This window comes from Apis cerana, linkage group LG15 (assembly GCF_029169275.1).
Source record: "Apis cerana isolate GH-2021 linkage group LG15, AcerK_1.0, whole genome shotgun sequence".
Classification (NCBI taxonomy): domain Eukaryota; kingdom Metazoa; phylum Arthropoda; class Insecta; order Hymenoptera; family Apidae; genus Apis; species Apis cerana.
This window is the reverse complement of record NC_083866.1, coordinates 8,065,912-8,083,966: the sequence shown is the minus strand read 5'-3', so window position 1 is coordinate 8,083,966 and position 18,055 is coordinate 8,065,912. Positions and strand designations below refer to the sequence as shown.

General features: G+C 35.9%; 1 protein-coding gene and 1 long non-coding RNA gene across 5 annotated transcripts in view; one reads left to right on the top strand and one right to left on the bottom strand.

Annotated features, from left to right (window-relative positions):
• The window catches only part of LOC108001185 (disintegrin and metalloproteinase domain-containing protein 10), a 119,908-nt gene that overhangs the window by 39,767 nt on the left and 62,086 nt on the right, over positions 1-18,055 (top strand). The gene's annotated exons all lie outside the window — the stretch shown is intronic.
• Positions 11,640-15,777, bottom strand: LOC107997392 (uncharacterized). 2 transcript variants are annotated; one of them, XR_003697635.2, is made up of 4 exons: positions 14,984-15,777; positions 13,733-14,352; positions 13,373-13,654; positions 11,640-12,315 (listed from the first exon to the last, which is right to left on the bottom strand). It is a non-coding gene; the product is annotated as an uncharacterized LOC107997392 (long non-coding RNA). The 2 variants fall into 2 exon arrangements; XR_001766010.3 differs by lacking the exon at positions 13,733-14,352 and having other exon boundaries at positions 14,984-15,742.

Genomic DNA, 18,055 nt, shown 5'->3' with positions numbered 1-18,055 from the left:
TATTTATCGTCGCCAAGTTTTTGATCGATATCCTTTGTCTATCTCGTCTCTGTTGCCATTGTTTTTATATATAGCGGTTGTTGCATTTTCGAAAGGAACTCGATTTATACCATTTGATGGCTCGTTTAACTTTCTCGTTTGAATCATTTTTTTTTTATTCGACGACAATATTTGATCTTTTTTTTTTCTAATCAACGAAATCAATCATCCTCGAAAAATATATACATCGAAAACGATCATCTCCTCGAATGGAGGAAGGGTCGAGGGTCTATTTTTAAGAAATAATAAGAGGGTTGCGGGCAGGGGTGGGGAAGGAGGAAACAAAGGGTTAACCGAATGATCGACCGACCAGTTATCTCGTGACGCAACGTTGGGCTAAAGTGTGTCCCTTTGTTCACCCCTTAACCGTTTCACCCCCGTGAAAATAGGTCTGAACGAAAGTTAACGACTCCTTCTCACGCGCGTGCTTGTTTCTTCTAATTGTTAGTGATGCGAGCAAGTGTAGGTTCGGACAAACCAGTTAAAGATTTGCAACTTTCTTTGGGACGAAGGAAAGAGAGGAAGAAATGTTGCGAAAAAATTATATACTCGATGAAGATTTCGAATGATCTTATTAAAATATTTACATTTACAGTTGATGAAAAGAAAACTCACACTTTCGGTTTCTTTGTGGCTGTAACGTGAAAAATGAGCAAGTTCAGCTCTTATTAGTTTTCCGTGGATTTATTTTAACGACGATGGTACTTTCGTGTTAGCCTTTATTATCGATTCTCAGAACGGATATTAAAAGATTTTCGAAAAATATGTAACAGTTTTATTCTTTGAATCACGAACATTTGTTTCTATGAAAAAAAATCATCGTCTGGGAAAGAATATAGTCAGCTATCTTATATCATAAATTCGATCTAATATTCGAGTAATCTATTCTTTGCATACAGCGACTATCTTATTAAAAAAATTATTGAAGAAATATTGCGAAGGGAAGAGTATATAGCTTATATCATTCGACGTAACTATCCTATATCATAAATTCGATATTAAAATGCGACTCTATCTTGATTCGATCTAATATTAACCGTGTATTCATTTCATTAAATCGTGAATATTTATTCTTATGAAAAAAATCATTGAATCGTGTGCCAGGAGTGTAGCATATATTATTATATATTTTTCGATACTATTCTGTATTATAAATTCGACATTAAAATGCGACTCGATCTAATTTCATTTAATATTAACTGTGTATCTTTTGAATCGCGAATATTTATTCCTACGAAAAAATCATCCGCCAGGAAAAAATATGTATAGTCTATATTATTCGACACAACTATCCTATATCACAATCTGGTATTAATCGTGTATTCTTTGAATCACGAATATTTATTTTTATATTTATTTCGAAAAAAAATCATTTGCCAGGAAATATATATATAGTCTATATTATTCGATATATTTTTTGAATCACGAATATTTATTCCAATGGAAAAAATCATCGAATCGTCTGGAAAGAATATATATTATTCTATAGAATTATGCTATATCACAAAGTATTAACCGTGTATTCTTTGAGTATTTATTCCTACAAAAAAAATCATCTACCAGGAAATGTATATAGTCTATATTTATATAGACTAGAATATAGATTATATATAGTCTATTCGATATATATCTCTTATTAGATATATATTCGATATATAGTCACTATCCTATATCACAATTTAGTATTAACTATGTATTCTTTGAATCATGAATATTTATTTTTATATTTATTTCGAAAAAAAATCATTTGCCAGGAAATATATATAGTTTATATTATTCGACACTATCCTATATTAGAATCTGTATTCTTTGAATAACAAATACTTATTCCAACGAAAAAAATCATCGAATCGTGTGGAAAGAATAGCGTATATTATTCAATAGAACTATTTTATATCAGAATTTGGTATTAACCGTGTATTGTTTGAATCACGAATATTTATTCCAACGAAAAAAATCATCGAATCGTGTGGAAAGAATAGTATATATTAACCGATAAAACTATCTTATATCACAAAGTATTAATCTTTCTTATATTCCTTCCTCCTATTCTTTGAATATTTATTCCTATATTTATTCCAAAAAAATATATATATTTGCCAGGAAATATATATTATTCGACATTATGTATTCTTTGAATCACGAATAAATATTATTTTGAAAAAATCATTTGCCAGGAAATATATATTATTCGATATTATTCTTTGAATCACGAATATTTATTCCTATATTTATTTCGAAAAAAATCATTTGCCAGGAAATATATATTATTCGACATTATGTATTGTTTGAATCACGAATATTTATTCCTATATTTATTACGAAAAAAATCATTTGCTAGGAAATATATATTATTTGACATGTATTCTTTGAATCACGAATTTTATTCCAAAAAATATATATATTTGCCAGGAAATATATATTATTCGACGTTATTCTTTGAATCATGAATATTTATTCCTATAATTATTTCGAAAAAAATCATTTGCCAGGAAATATATATTATTCGACATTATATATATATATTTTTTGAATCACGAATTTTATTCCAAAAAAATATATATATTTGCCAGGAAATATATATTATTCGACGTTATGTATTCTTTGAATCACGAATTTTATTCCAAAAAAATATATATATTTGCCAGGAAATATATATTATTCAATATTATGTATTCTTTGAATCACGAGTATTTATTCCAACGAAAAAAAATCATCTGCCAAGAAACATATATATATATATATTCTATATCTTATATCACAATCGAATCGTGTGCAACGAAAGAGCATATACTTAGCATATATTACTCGACGCAGCCATATCCTATATCATAAATTCGACATTAAAATGCGTCTCGGCTCGCGTACGTATCGCCTTAAACCGCGCGACACCAAGCATGATGTACCTTTTGATGCGAAACTCATCTACCAAGTTGATTTTGTATTCAGAATATAGCGTAAATTTCCCCTATACCTACGTACACACATATATATACACAAAGAGGAGATTTTGCCCCTCTGTAACGTGGATTACAAAACTTGCTCCTTCCTTCCATTGTTTCTCCAACACTCTCCACCCCTGAAAATCAAACCTCTCCCTCCACCCTTCTCCCTCCTGAAAATACTCCTCCTAAATACTCCTTCTAATATTCCAATTAGAAATCTAAATTAAATTAAAAAAAGAATCTCTCGTATATAACATACGTATATATTTATATTCCTCGCCTAATTGAGTCAACACGTTTTGGAAAATTTCTTGGCGATCGGTCAGCGAGATTGCGGAGTGCACTTCTAAAGGGTACTATTTACTTACGTTTTTATCTACGTGGCGTGGTCACCGTGCGAAATGGGACCTGTTGTGCGAGGCGGGGGTGCATCACGGTCCGATGAACACGGAAGACGGCGGCCTCGTGTGTCTGGCCCTCCACCAGACGAGAATTCTTAGAAGGGGGCAAGGAAGAGAGGGTTGGTAAACACGTGCAGTGAATATGCTTAACCCACTGAATGGAAACGAGATCGGGCAGGTTTTTTCTTTCCTTTTAAACCGTTTCTGTTCCGTCGAGTGGCTGAATAATTGTACGAATTCTTTTCCTGTTATTCCACGATATTCTCGAGAAACTTGGATTCGTTGAGAAATTTCGGATAATTGTATTTATCGGGGTTTTACGCGAGAGTGGGGAGAAAGGATGGAAAATAGAGTGTGTTGGGTAAAATAGAGAAGCGATCGACGGTTTGATTGATGGCGTTATCGTGAACGGAGAAGAGAAATTGGGAAATTAGCGAGGGGTGTCGTTAAACGATCTTCTCTCTCTATCCCCAGTTATTAAATCAAGGGATGCTACCCTTTATCCGACCCTCTGTCAATCCGATATTACCTTCTACTATTTCCGATTGATTGAAAGAAAGAAAGGGATTATAACTTTTCCGGAGCTCGAGGAAATTTTCTCGAATTCGAAAAATATATTCATAATATCAATGACTCTTTAATCTTAGAGAAAGAGATATTATTCCAAAAAGAAAAACAAATATTCATAATATCAATCCCAACGACTCTTTAATCTCTTAGAAAAAGAGATATCATTCCAAAAAAAAAGAAAATACATAAACATATCGTGGATAAACAATCCAGGAGTTACGCCTCGATAATTATTGGCGACTTATTGGTTAAATGCGAGGAAAGTGGCATCTTAAAGAAAGAGATATTATTCCAAAAAAAAAAGAAATATTCATAATATCAATCCTAACTTTAATCTTGTCTTAGAAAAAGAAATATTATTCCAAAAAAAAAAAAAAAATACATAAACGTATCGTGGATAAACAATCCAGGAGTTATATTCGATATTCACGGCTCGATAATTGTTGGCGATTTGTTGGTTAAATGCGAGGAAAGCATCTTAGAAAAAGAGATATTATTTCAAAAAAAAAAAGAAAGGAATATTCATAATATCAATCAACGACTCTTTAATCTCTTAGAAAAAGAGATATTATTCCAAAAAAAAAGAAATATTCATAATATCAATCCTAACTTTAATCTCGTCTTAGAAAAAGAAATATTATTCCAAAAAAAAAAAAGAAAATACATAAACGTATCATGGATAAACAATCCAGGAGTTTAGACAATGTAATTAGTTTAATCTTCCTTAAGAATCTAACTTAAGAATCCTTTTCGTTGAATTATTTCTTTTTGAAAATATAAATTCAATTTCTAATATAGCGAAATGAACAGTGACTTAAAAAAAACAATTAATACAACGATATTTCATCAAATTGTAAAATCATGAACCGTGATAAAAACGAATTAACATTTTCACGAATCACATCTCAACAATTATTTTGAATTAAAAAGTAAAACTACAAAATTTTCGATCCTCCGATTTTAATAAACCAATACGAGAAATGATCGATCCACACCTCGATAATTGTTGGCGACTTGTTGGTTAAATGCGAGGAAAGTGGCATCTTAGAGAAAGAGATATTATTCCAAAAAAAAAAGAAAATACATAAACGTATCGTGGATAAACAATCCAGGAGTTACATTCGATATTCACGGCTCGATAATTCTTGGCGACTTGTTGGTTAAATGGGAGAAAAGTGGCATCTTAGAAAAAAAGATATTATTCCAAAAAAAAAAAGAAATATTCATAATATCAATCCCAACGACTCTTTAATCTCTTAGAAAAAAAGATATTATTCCAAAAAAAAGAAATATTCATAATATCAATCCCAACGACTCTTTAATCTCTTAAAAAAAGAGATATTATTCCAAAAAAAAAAGAAATATTCATAATATCAACCCTAACTTTAATCTCGTTTTAGAAAAAGAGATATTATTCCAAAAAAAAAAGAAATATTCATAATATCAACCCTAACTTTAATCTCGTTTTAGAAAAAGAGATATTATTCCAAAAAAAAAAGAAAATACATAAACGTATCGTGGATAAACAATCCAGGAGTTATATTCGATATTCACGGCTCGATAATTGTTGGCGACTTGTTGGTTAAATGGGAGAAAAGTGGCAGGCGCCATCGAACTATCAACGGGTATCAGAAGGGTTAATCGTCGAGTTGAGGCCCTCGCGAGAATGGTAAGGCGACGATCGATGATGGAACGCGAGTTAAGCGACCAAATGCGACGTACACGTGAACGCCATGACATTTCTCAGAGATTGAAAGGCGAAAAGCACGAATCGAAGGACTTGGCTAACCACTCGATCCAAGATCCATCAATTCGTGGCCTTTCTAACGATTTGCGTATCTAAGGAAAGAAAGTTTAAGAGTTCAACGTTGATTTAATATCGGTGTTTCACGGTGACGAATCTAAGAATTTGGAGGTTTAAGGGTTTAGCGTTGGTTTTCGATATATGGTTTGCAGTTCGAGTTAAGAAGAATTTTGCTATTCACTTGAATTTAGAGACGAATCTCTGAAGCAAAAAGAACAATTTGCATTGTACTTGGCGTTTTTAGATATGGCGTCGACGAATCCAAGTTAAGAAACAGGAATTTTGCTATTGAGAATTATATTATATTCTTAGATTGAACAAGAACATTTATCGATAGAAATAGAAATTTTGCATTCGTAAATTTCACTCAAATTTCGAACGCGTAAGACGACGTGCCTCTGAAATTATAGAAGCAAAAACGTTGTAAGAATAATTAAATTTCCATTGGATAATTTAGAGTACGAAGAATTTAAAGCTCGACTCGCTTCGTGCAGACGCAGATGAGTATCCAATTAAAGAAGAGCGGTGAAAACGTGAACTACTCTTTTCTGTATCGACGATCCAACTGCTCGCTTTATCGAGATCCCGCTCTCTATTTTGGATCCCCTATAATAAAGCCACGACTCGACTCGATTTCATCCACGGCGGATCAGAGGTCGCGAGGGAATTTCGGATCGAATAGGAAGAAGGATCCAAGGGGAGGGAGGAAAATGCGGCGCGGGAGGGGTGGCCGCCTCTCCGCTGAACCGTGGAGAAAGGCGACGTCGTATACCGCAAGAATACCATTCTACCGAGACTCTGCCCTCATAAAAACGTAATAAATCCTCCTTACGTTGGCTCGCCCTTTCGCCAACCTTGCCTTACCTCCTCCGCCATCCATTGTTTATGCCCATCTCTCCTAAATTCCACTTTTCCCCCCTTTTACTTCTCTTTTATTTCCACTTTGATTAAAATAATTCCACCGTCTACGTAGATCTTTCCTGTTTTCTTTATTTTCCGTTTTTAATTTGAATATCATTAAGAGAGAGAATGTTAATCGTCGAAAGGGAAGAAAAAGTATCTTAACTCGAATATTATATCGCGGAAAAAGTTGGACGGTCGTTATTGGCTCGAAAGAAGTCCAACCGAAAGAATTCTCCCGCGTTGAACAGGCGCCAAACGTTGACCCAAGTTTGGATATTTTAGAAGCGCGGTTTAGAACGTTCTTGTTATTAAACCGCCGTCGAAGGTATGGCAAAACTTGGCAAATGAATCGCATTACCCTCGTCCAGCCGTGTGACGGGATACAAATTTATATTCTTCGCGTTGCAGAAATTAAAAGGTTGGGAAAAATTCAAATTCGAATTCGAATCGGAAAGAAAAATCTCGTTTCACGATACATGTCGCTCTTAATTTAGACCAGTCGCGGAGGATGTATCGTCCCGTGAAACGGCAATGGGCGCTAATGTTAAACCAATATCCGCAGTAAATTTAATGAAAATCGTTGGTCCCATATCGAGATATGGAAGCGAGCGCCATAAACTACAACTTTACCCTTATCTAACGGTGTAACCGTCGTCTTAAACTAGGACCAAGACAATGATCACGAATAGAGAGAAAGAGAGAGAGAGAGAGAAGAGGGTTCAACCGGCCGATAACGTAGAAACCTAGCTGGGAGTGATCCCGAGTTGAGAGGGAGGGAAGAGTGTCCGTGAATTATGCCCGTGGCTAATGCCTGCCATTTCAAGACGACTAAATCGACCCTAAATTATACGATCGGAGACAGAAGATGGAAGGTGTATCCCAAGAACTTACAATTGGCACAATTAAATCTAGGGAATAGGGAATTGTTCTCGATCTTTCAAGAGTTTATTTACAACAGAGGTGTGTAGTGGATAAGATCCAACGTGATAAAAACATTATCTATCATACGTTTACCACATATATCCACACGTTCTTAAAAAAATCTTTCAAAATTCTCATTTACTTGTTACCCTATATCGTTACAACTATATCGTTAATAATATACCCTATATCGTTAATAATAATTGCTCGCGTTAACTTCAATTTCGAACGTGCAGAACAATATACTCCTGACAATCGGACAAGTGTCGCCAAAGTCTTCGAGTATCGGTCTCTTTAGGGAGATACGTCTCGTTAAATCTCCGTGATTAATATCCGCAGAGGCAGAGAGAGAGAAAGAGAGAGACAGTTCGTTACTCGAACCGTGTCCCCACAGCGCGTGTAATTTAGCCAGTTGATCCCGGCTAGTGGTAGTAGGTTTGGAAGGACGGCTACTCACGATTTGCCAGCGAGCAGAGGTTATGCTGCGCGGTTATGTTGCGCATGCATATTCATGTCGCGCCTTTGAGTCACGTGTCACCCGATCGTTGTTTCGGATTAATACGAAACGTATATAAGCGTCGTAAGCGACGTTGAGCCATAGAAAGACTTACGGGAGGCTGTCGAAACATCGGAAACGTTGTGTTCGACGAGCATCAATTTTGATTTAGAACGTTCGGAGGGTTGAATAAATTTCTTTTGTTCGTGGTTCGAGAGGAACAGATGAGATTCTTCTTGGACGAGGAAAAAGGAAGGGAAGGAGTGACTCGAAAAGTTTATATAGATTAGCTTTGTCAAGCATGTGTGTATTGCTGTTTCTCGAGTAAAAAATACAATTGGTTCGAAACTTTCTACTTTTCACACATTCGTTATAAAATTAGAGATTTATAAACGTTTAAAAAATTATCGATTCTCTGCCTATATTTACGCGCATTTCGTTCGATCTTCGTAAACGTTTAAAATTTCAATGATTTGTTACATCGAAACAATCATTTTCCCGCACATTTAAAAATGAAAATCTTTTTCAATTAAATTGTACATCGTTCGATCCCGCCTCTGCATGCCACGACCTATCCCAGATGAAAATTCCCAAAAACAACGCCTCTCCATCATTTTCCCTCCCCCGTTCCCAGAAATTCCATCGCGATACCTCCACTTTTCCCCGGATCGGTGTGGATCGTTGTTCATATCTCGTTCTCTCGAAAAATAAAATGGAGAGTATGTATATATATATACACGTATCCAAGGAATTCGGCACGCGGAAATTTCCTCTTTGCCGCTGTTTCCCGCCGGCGCGCAGATTGCAAAGGAATTCGCCACCTCTCGATTCCGCTCCTCATTCTTCCTTCCTTCCTTCCTTCCTCTCCCTTTTCTCCTCCCCTCTCACGCGTCTCAAAGCATTCTCCAATAAATATATATATATATATACACACACACACACACACCTATCTCTGTCTCTTCCCTTCTCCTGTGTTCTCGAGCACCGGTCCAACGCAACCCTTGGGACTCTTCAAAGCGGCGAGAATGCTTTGGCTCCCCCCATTCCTCCTCTATCTCTCCATCCATCCTGCCCGTCGTTCTGTTAAACGATTTTTCTGTTCTGCCCGTGTGACACGCGTCTCGTAATATATTCGATCGAGGGCGAGAAAAGAGAGAGGGAGGTCTCGCCTTGATCTTCCTCGATATTACACCGGCGGCTGGGTCATCTGGCTCTGTGACTTTCCACCATGGTTGGCAGCGGGCCAACCACCGCGTCTCGCGCGGGTGGGGAGGGCAAGGAGGATCCGGCATGCTTTCCAGGATCGGGGAGGGGGAAGAAGTGGAGGAGGAAGGAAAAGGAAGGAAGGCGTTATCGGAGTGAGTGAGAGGCGATTATTGTTTTTTTGGACCGGCCGCTGTCCACAAATGGATGGATACGGGACAGACCTTGCCTTTTTTTCTTTGGAATCGTAAATTTTGCAGTGTAGGAATCGTGGCGAAACTATAGCGCAGTCAGAAACGGTTCGAAAATGCTCTTTTATCTGAAAATTCCAGCATGGAAAATATATTTTATTTACAACTACCGAATCTCGCTATGATCGAAGCATTCTTCGAAAGCAATCTTCACAAGATCGAAATGCGTTCGTATCGTATCGTATCGAGTTATGGAATTTACCATCTTTAAACAATTAAGTTATTAAATTAAAAGTTTTTTTTCTAGATTATTTGTGAACGAGTTAGAAAATATTATTTATATTATACGACAATTAACTCGAATCCCAGCCGGAACGATCGAAGCGATACCATTTTTCAAAAGCCACCCCTCCCCTCCTTGTGGAGGAGGCGTCCACATTGTGCAAAAGGATGCAAAATGGCGTCGTAAAAGGCAAGCTTTTAACATCGAGGCTTGAATAAAAGAAACGCGGATTTTTTTATAGCCTTAGAATCCGCTTACCCTTGTTCCAACGAGCGTCGTCCCAATTTCGAGCGCGGTGTGCGCGGAATTCCTTCGCAACGAAGCTGGACCGCGCAGCCGCCATGTCGACCCGAATCCGTTTTCGCCTTTAGGCTTCAACGTTCTTCCCTCCCCCCCTTCTTTTTTTCGAAACGCGCATTTTTCTTTTCGAAAAGAAGAATTCACGAATTCTTTGTGATCAATCAGTCGAGAGTTTCGTTCGCTTCCCATCATTTCGTCGATAAGCTTTGATTCTTGCTTGGTTTTCTTTTAAATACAGAAAAGATCGCATGTTGTAATGTTATCTTAGAGAAGAAGCGTAAATCATGAGGATTTTGTTATTTAGCAAATAGGATGGGTATGTCGATTGATATTATTTATGTATTTAGCGAATTCGATTATGAAACGTAATTAATTTTCAAAGGGATATGCAATTAACCTACTATTGTTTGAGTTTAAAACCGCTCCATTGTAATTTCTAATTTATACTTTTTACATCGTGAAGAGAATCGATATTGGATGCGAATTGAAATATCGGGTTGTTGGGAAAATAATTTCGTTTTTTTTATAACAATGAAACTGAGTCGTTTCACGCGATCAGTGGAATTCGATCTCGTGGCGGTTTCTCGAGTCGTGTTATTCGTCGATTTGCTTCGATCGATGCATCTTTAACGTCGAAATTGTCGAAACGAAATTTTGAACACTAGTTTTAACAGTGACTACCGTTAATACACCTTCTCCATACACTTCGCGTAACGTTCTTCTTCTCTGAACACTATTATCTTACCTTTTCGATATAATAAAATAAAATATAGTCGAAAATGTTTTTTTTAGTTTCGCATCTTTACTATCACGCACGAGAAACGCAACTGCGCAGAATCGAACGAATTTTTCTTATATAAATGAACCATGAAATACCAACTCTAAAAATACATAATAACTACACGGTTTGGAATGAAGTTGGCTGAATAAAAACGTTCGACTAGCGACACTCGTGTGAGAAAATGGAATTATTCTCCGAACAATCCAATAGAGAAGCTCGGAAATTATCGTGCACGATTGATTAATTTCTCCTTGATCTCGTTGAAAACTTTTATTTTCATCGAAAGATAACGAATTAATCGATCTGTTCCAAATATTTTATTGGAAAGCTGCATTGCAGAAATAGGCAAATAAATAAATATTCCAAAGGAGAAAAATTCCTTTGGAATTTCGTCAAGCTGCATTTATCACCATAGTCGGTACTCGGGCACCGTGTTCGATTCCAATCGATGCCCCACCGCCTGTGAACGCGCCATTAAGGTACATTACTTACCCACTTAAACGGGTAAACAAATGATCGATTCTGTAAGCGGATGATGCCCACGACCACCGATCGATGCAAATTCACTCGAAGTAAAGGAATCGAAAATTCATGCTCGATTCACTCGAACGCGGATGCATGCATCTCTCATTCACTCATGAATACAAAAGTCGCATGATTCCTCCGTGATTTTTTTTTCAGAGTCGAGATTCTCTTCGAGATTTTTTTCGATTCCAACAAGTATAGGTTAATAATTGAACTATTAGGGAAATGTATTTGTATTTGTATTGTACAACAATATATTAAAAATACGTGGAAGAAATGATTTTGCAAAATATTTTAATCGAGCATATTGTTAAAGATATTATCGATAATAATGGTAGTTTAAGCGTTGATTAAACATTCGATTTACACACTCTATTAATACGAGAGTTAATTTTATATAAATTTCATCGAGATTCTTCTAAACGTGTAATTGAAACGAGGTCTTCCGTTCCACGATGCCATCAACCGATTAGAAATTACACGAATTATTCATTCCGAGTCGTGCATTTCTAATTAATCGTTAAGCACATTTGTTCCTGCATTTTAACTTATTCAATGCTTTTGCGCTCGAGAGGCGAGTCTCGGTCGCCACGGGGCAAAATATATTCTATTTTTTTATACATTGATAATTATGTTATTTTCATTCTTATTCTATGCTAATTAAACGTTAATTTATACATATATTTAGTTATATTTTTATGTTATTATAACAAAAAGTATTCTAAAAATTAAAAATCGAGTGATTCGCGTTAGATTTCGTTATCTCGAAATAATAAGATCGCGAATATTGATTTGTGAATAGGTTCCTTGTATCTTTATCTCTTCGTTACGAACTGCATAAGATGATTTCAAGTTTCCCTTTCGCCCTACTGAAAAGACTCGACGAGAGTTAACTCCCATTAGAATTTCTTCCTTCCTTTCTCCTTTAATTTTCCTTATTGCAGGATCCACTCCTGAAAAAAGAAAGAAAATTAGTGAGATCTCGACGAAAATTAAATCATCACTCGGTTTCGAAACTCGATATAAATTCACTACGAGGGAATTTTAATCTCTTCGCTGGAATCCGTTTCGATTGCCGATAAACATCCGCTCACAAGCGCCTCGCTCGTGGTTTAATATCGTGGAAACCTCGCGAATCTCGTCGCGCGCGCCTCGTGTTTGACGAGGATCCAGGTCGCCGGCCGAGCCGTGAACTCGTCACGATGCCTGCCAATTTGCGGAGAGCCCAGCTCCGCGCTTAAACGCGCCTCCTCCTCTCCCAGCCCCCCGCGCCTTCGCCTCTGTACATAATTTCGAAACGCGCGCGCTTTCTCCGTGCACACGCAGCGATCGAACAGCGATGACACGTCTTTATCTGCCGCTCGGTCGAATCCTTCGTGTAAACCCTTCGCGCTCCACGCCTTTTTTCCGCTCGAATAATTCGAGATGAATTTTCTTAGATTAATTTAAAATGATTTCGCGCGCGAATTAATTGAAACTTTTATATTTTGTTTTTACGCGTGCGAAGAAAGAAAATTTGTCGTATCGTTGTTTCGTAATTGTTTAATTTTATTTTCCTTCTCTCTATCGTCAATTTCTTATCCAATAACGAAAAATCAAACTCATCCTCGCTCGAACTAATTTCATTCCATTCGCTTCTACGAAAACTTGGAAAAATAATATTCAAACCGACTAATTTGAGATAAAAAAAAATATCCAATCTTTCGACGTGGTACGTTATTCCACGTTTTGTAAGATGAAAGAGGTCAGGCTGATCTTTTAAAAAAATCAATCTGCCCCATCGATCCAAGAGTTATCATTCGAGGACACAAAGGAAATATATCTGATCGAAATGTATATGCAATGAGCTTTCGTCAGGTTCGAAATTAAATCGAGATAGGGAAGGATGCGCTGTTGGAATTTGAAAAGAAAAAAAATGGAAAAGTCCCTCGAATTTACAAGGGTGTTTCTCGCACTTCGTTAACGCGATAAGCTTGTAATTAGAAACGCGTAACAAATCTTTAACTTAACTGGACAAATAAGATCTCGGTGGTGGGTCTCGGTTGGATCCTGGCCAATTTTAATCGGGCCAAGAACTTTGCTTTTTCCGTCCTTATCATTCCTCTTTTTCCCACGCTTGCAAATTTCCTTCGTTCATCTCCTCCTCCTCCTGATCTATCCTCTCTCTCTCTTTTTCTCATATAAAATATTCTAACTTGTCGTAATTCTTTAATTTTATTTTACTCAAGCGTGCTAAATTTGGATAAATTTTCATCTCATCTTTCATCGATAGATACTTTGTTTCGGGCAGAGCTGAAAGTAAATTGAACGAATAAATTGTTAAATAAATTTTTTTCGTTTTAACGAATATTTGGCTTAATTAATATTTACCAAATTTCTCCCCTCCTTCTGTAAATTTACGGATATGTTTGTTGAAATTAAGCTTGTATTCTCGTCGTAAACCTGATCTATTAAACTCGTTCATGTTATCACGAGGAGAGGATCGGTTCGAGAAAAGGAATATTTTTGGAATGTTCGAAATACAGGGATTGTAATTTCATTCGATGTTTAATAGAGTCCAGAAGGAGAGGAGAATGAAGAAGAAAGAACGTTTCAAATGAAAATTCGAAAACGTAAATTATTCGTTCGATTTGTTTATCGATCGATGGAATTCATCATGGCGATTGCACGCCTTTGGTTCCGTCCGCCATGCAACAGCGCTTGTTTTCCTCGGTTTGGTTCCAGCGGTTTTCACGGAGCAATTAAAATCAGCGCGATAGAGCGAAATTGGTTATGAATCGGTTTCCACCGTCATTTTTAGAGCGGATCGAACATCATCCCGCCACATGTTTATTCATAGCTGGCCGAGTGCAAATCTTAACGAAGCTAGCCTATAAATAGCAGTATCAATTCTAGATCGGTTTTGGATTGGAAAAGGACAACGAAGAATCCTCGAAATGAATGCTCGATCCTGTATACTATTTGCTTGTTTATATTCCTTTCTTTTCTTTCTATATAAAATAAAATAGAAATTTGCATTGTAAATTTGATATATATATATATATATATGCAACTTAATATACAATACTTAGTATATGAAACAAATATGTTTTACGGATAATGAATCATAGAATTAACATAGAAATCACATAGAATCAATGATAAAAGGAAACACTGATGGAGCGCAATAAGTTCAAATTGCAAACTCCTTTCAATTTTCAAAATAAATCCCAAATATACATCACTTATTGCAATTTATAAAATACTACTTTATTACTCAGGATTAAATAAAACTACAATCAGACGCAGTATGAAGCGCAATTCAATAGTAATAACCTCCAATTGCAAACTTGATTCGTTTCAATTTTCAAAATAAATGCACGTCACCGATTACTATACTTACAAAATACTACTTTACTACGCAACGTTAGATAAGATTATAACGAAGCACAATAAATATTAAACAATAATATTAATTTATCACCAATCTTCACTTCTGGTTCGTTTCAATTTTCAAAATAAATCCCAAATATACCGATAAGTTACAACCGAACGTAACATTAAGCGCGATTCGTTAGCCATAACCTCCAAACTCGATTTCAATTTTCCGAATAAATATCAAACGCATTCCGATACACTCACCGATCCACTATTCCTATACAAATACTTTTTTCTCGTCGAAACATCACACACGAATCATCACCAGCGCGTAATTCCATCCAGAAATCATCCAGAATCAACGACAGAAGGGAAGTATTGCAACTAACCTTTCGAGCGCAAGCTCATTAGCAGCAAACTTCATCGGTATTTTCTCCAATTTCGCTCGTCCTCCATTCGTCGTCCCGTGGCGCTCGGTTCTCGCGCGCTGACCGTAATTAAAATAATAACGGAAAGGGGACGCGCGAGACGAGAAAGAGAGGGACAGAGGGAGACAGAGAGAATACTATTACGCGAATGCAGCGTTTTCGAAGCGTGACTATTTCACGAAGATACGCCGATCGAGGAATAGGAGGAGCGTTGTTGGCGGTTTGAACAAATTGAACTGGGCGAATTCCTGGAAACGTTTCGAGGCCTTTCCACCTCTCGTTATCGCGTCCAGTTGAAATCTCGGTACCAGCCTACCACCGCAATTACGTTGATTCGTTGCATGCTGCTGCCAACTTGCTCTAGGCTTCTTTCTTTTTTTCTTTTTTTTTCCTATCTTCCTTTTTGCGAGATGTGCGCGTAGCTGCGCGTAGAGGCGCAATTTCTACCTCTCTGTATCGCGATTATCCCTTAGGCGTGAAAATCTGCATAACAGAACATTATGCGATTCGCCCGCAGTTATTCACCGCTATGCGTTTCGCTGGTTTTATTCTTCGACCACTACGCGCGCTGGCTAGGTGTTCATCCGGGGAATTCTTCGATAATTTTCGAGAAATTTTCGCGCAGGGATTAATTTAAAAAAAATTTATCTTTTTTTTCACGGTGTGCATAGAAAGTGGCAATGTTAATTCTTCGATAGAGTTTTGAGAAGTTTTTGCTGCTTTTTTGAATCTTTTCTTTTTTTATCATTTGTCCCGAGAGATTGTGCTCAACTGTCTCTAAATTTAACGCAAGATTTAAAAGGGTACGTTTAAAAGATACACGCGTTTATAAATAGAGATAGAAGGTTTGATCGATGTCAACTTTATTAATAATCTGACGTATCGCCCCTTATCTTTTAGTTCGTTATTTTTAACTTTGTATCTTATTTTACTTTATTTTATTATTATTGTCCAAGTTGAATGGAGAGGGGCCAATGACACGTATATGATTCGCATCTATAATAATCTCAATAATAAGAATCATTTTATTTAATTAAAATACACACATATACATATATATATATGTATGCACGATAAACGATGTCTTCCTCTTGAAATCTATCGGAATCCAATTATAATCTGTGTATACACTACGCATTAATTAACGAGAAATAATAGAGTTAACGAGAATCGTTAGCCGACCGCCCTCCGTATCCTCCATAAACCGATAATCCCGACATTCCTCGATAATTCGAATATATCAAATTTCTTAATTTCCATTATACCCCTTCGGTTTACTCTTTTTCTCTCTCTCTCTTTACACCCTATTTTTATACGAAAATTCCAGTAATCTCGACACCGTCGTTCGAACGTTCCATACGAATCGAACCTCGATTTCGGTATAATATAATTTTTAGAAATTTTATAACATGAAAATTCCCCGATCTCGAATAATCTCGACACCGTCCAAACCTCGAGTCGTTCCAACGTTCCGAATACGAATCGAACTTCGATTTCGGTACAATAATAATTTTCAGAAATTTTATGGCCGGCCATTTTTATCTTGCTTTTTTTTTTTTTTTACCTAAACTCCGAAAAATTTGCCGAAAAATTTAATCAAATATTATAATAAATTATACTTTAAATAATAAAATTGATAAAAAATAATATAAAAATTTATACTAATATTAATGATTATAAATTAAACAATATGAATAATAAGTTTATAAAATTAAAATTTAGAATTTTAATTTAATTTATTAATAAAAATTGTGTTATAGTTTTGAAATTAATTATATTAATGAAATTATATGTAAAACATAAAATTGTTAAAAATAAAAAACTAAGTTAATAGATAACTCTGAAACAATGAATGAAAGTTTAATTCGGAAATTAATTCTAGTAGAGATAAATATGAGTGCCAGAAATAGCGGTTAAACTTGATTTATAAATTAATTTTTTCTACTAAAATTTATATTAAAACAAAAATTATAATTAAGCATATTTGATTTAAAGTGAAATTTAGAATTGATAATTAATAATTATAATTTAAATTTCTAGAAATTGAAAAGTTTAATGAAAAACTAGGATTAGATATCCTATTATAAAAAATTAATTAAATTATCAAACTGTTAAATGTAGAATAATGGCTTTAATAGAGAGAAAGATCTCTGCGCGAGATGCATCAGAAATATGAATGAAGATGATTTCACGGCGATGAGATTGTATTATCTCTTCCTTTCATTTCCAAGGAAAAATTTTGATTTCTCGATGGATCGAAGGAGATGGTTAATTCGATTAATTATTCAAGGCTGGAGGAACGAAATGAATGAAAAGGGGGAATCGAATTTTTTGAAAATTTTCCTTCCAGGATATGTTCGTAGATAAAATATACTCGCGAATCAAATATTCACGTGTTCTCGTGAATTACACGCTATTTTTTCCTTTTCGTTCATGTCCCATGTTATTTCAAAACAACGAAAAGAAGATAATAAATATCGCGAGATAATAAAAATTACACGAGAGCTCGAGATCTCGTAATTGAATATAAATAATTCGTGTATTCGTGAACAAATCAAAAGCTCTCGTTAATGAGAAAAATGGAGAGAGAAAAATGGGAGGATATTTTCATATTGTGCTCGTTTCTGTCTAAATCGTAAGTGTTGAAAAATCTCACGGGAGAGGAGGGGGAAGCGGAGAGAGAGAGAGAGAGAGAGATAAAACGACGTTTCGTTTCATAGATCTGCCGTAATAAAAGCGAACGGTTGAACGCTCTGTCAAATTAGATTAATTAAAACGCGCTTCTGAAATATGGAGATAATAACGCGTCGCGCAATGTTTCGCGAGTCAGAGAGAGAGAGAGAGAGAGACGTTGGAAATTACCACGCGAAATCGAAGAAGAGGGAGGGGGGAAAAAGTTGTCGTTCCT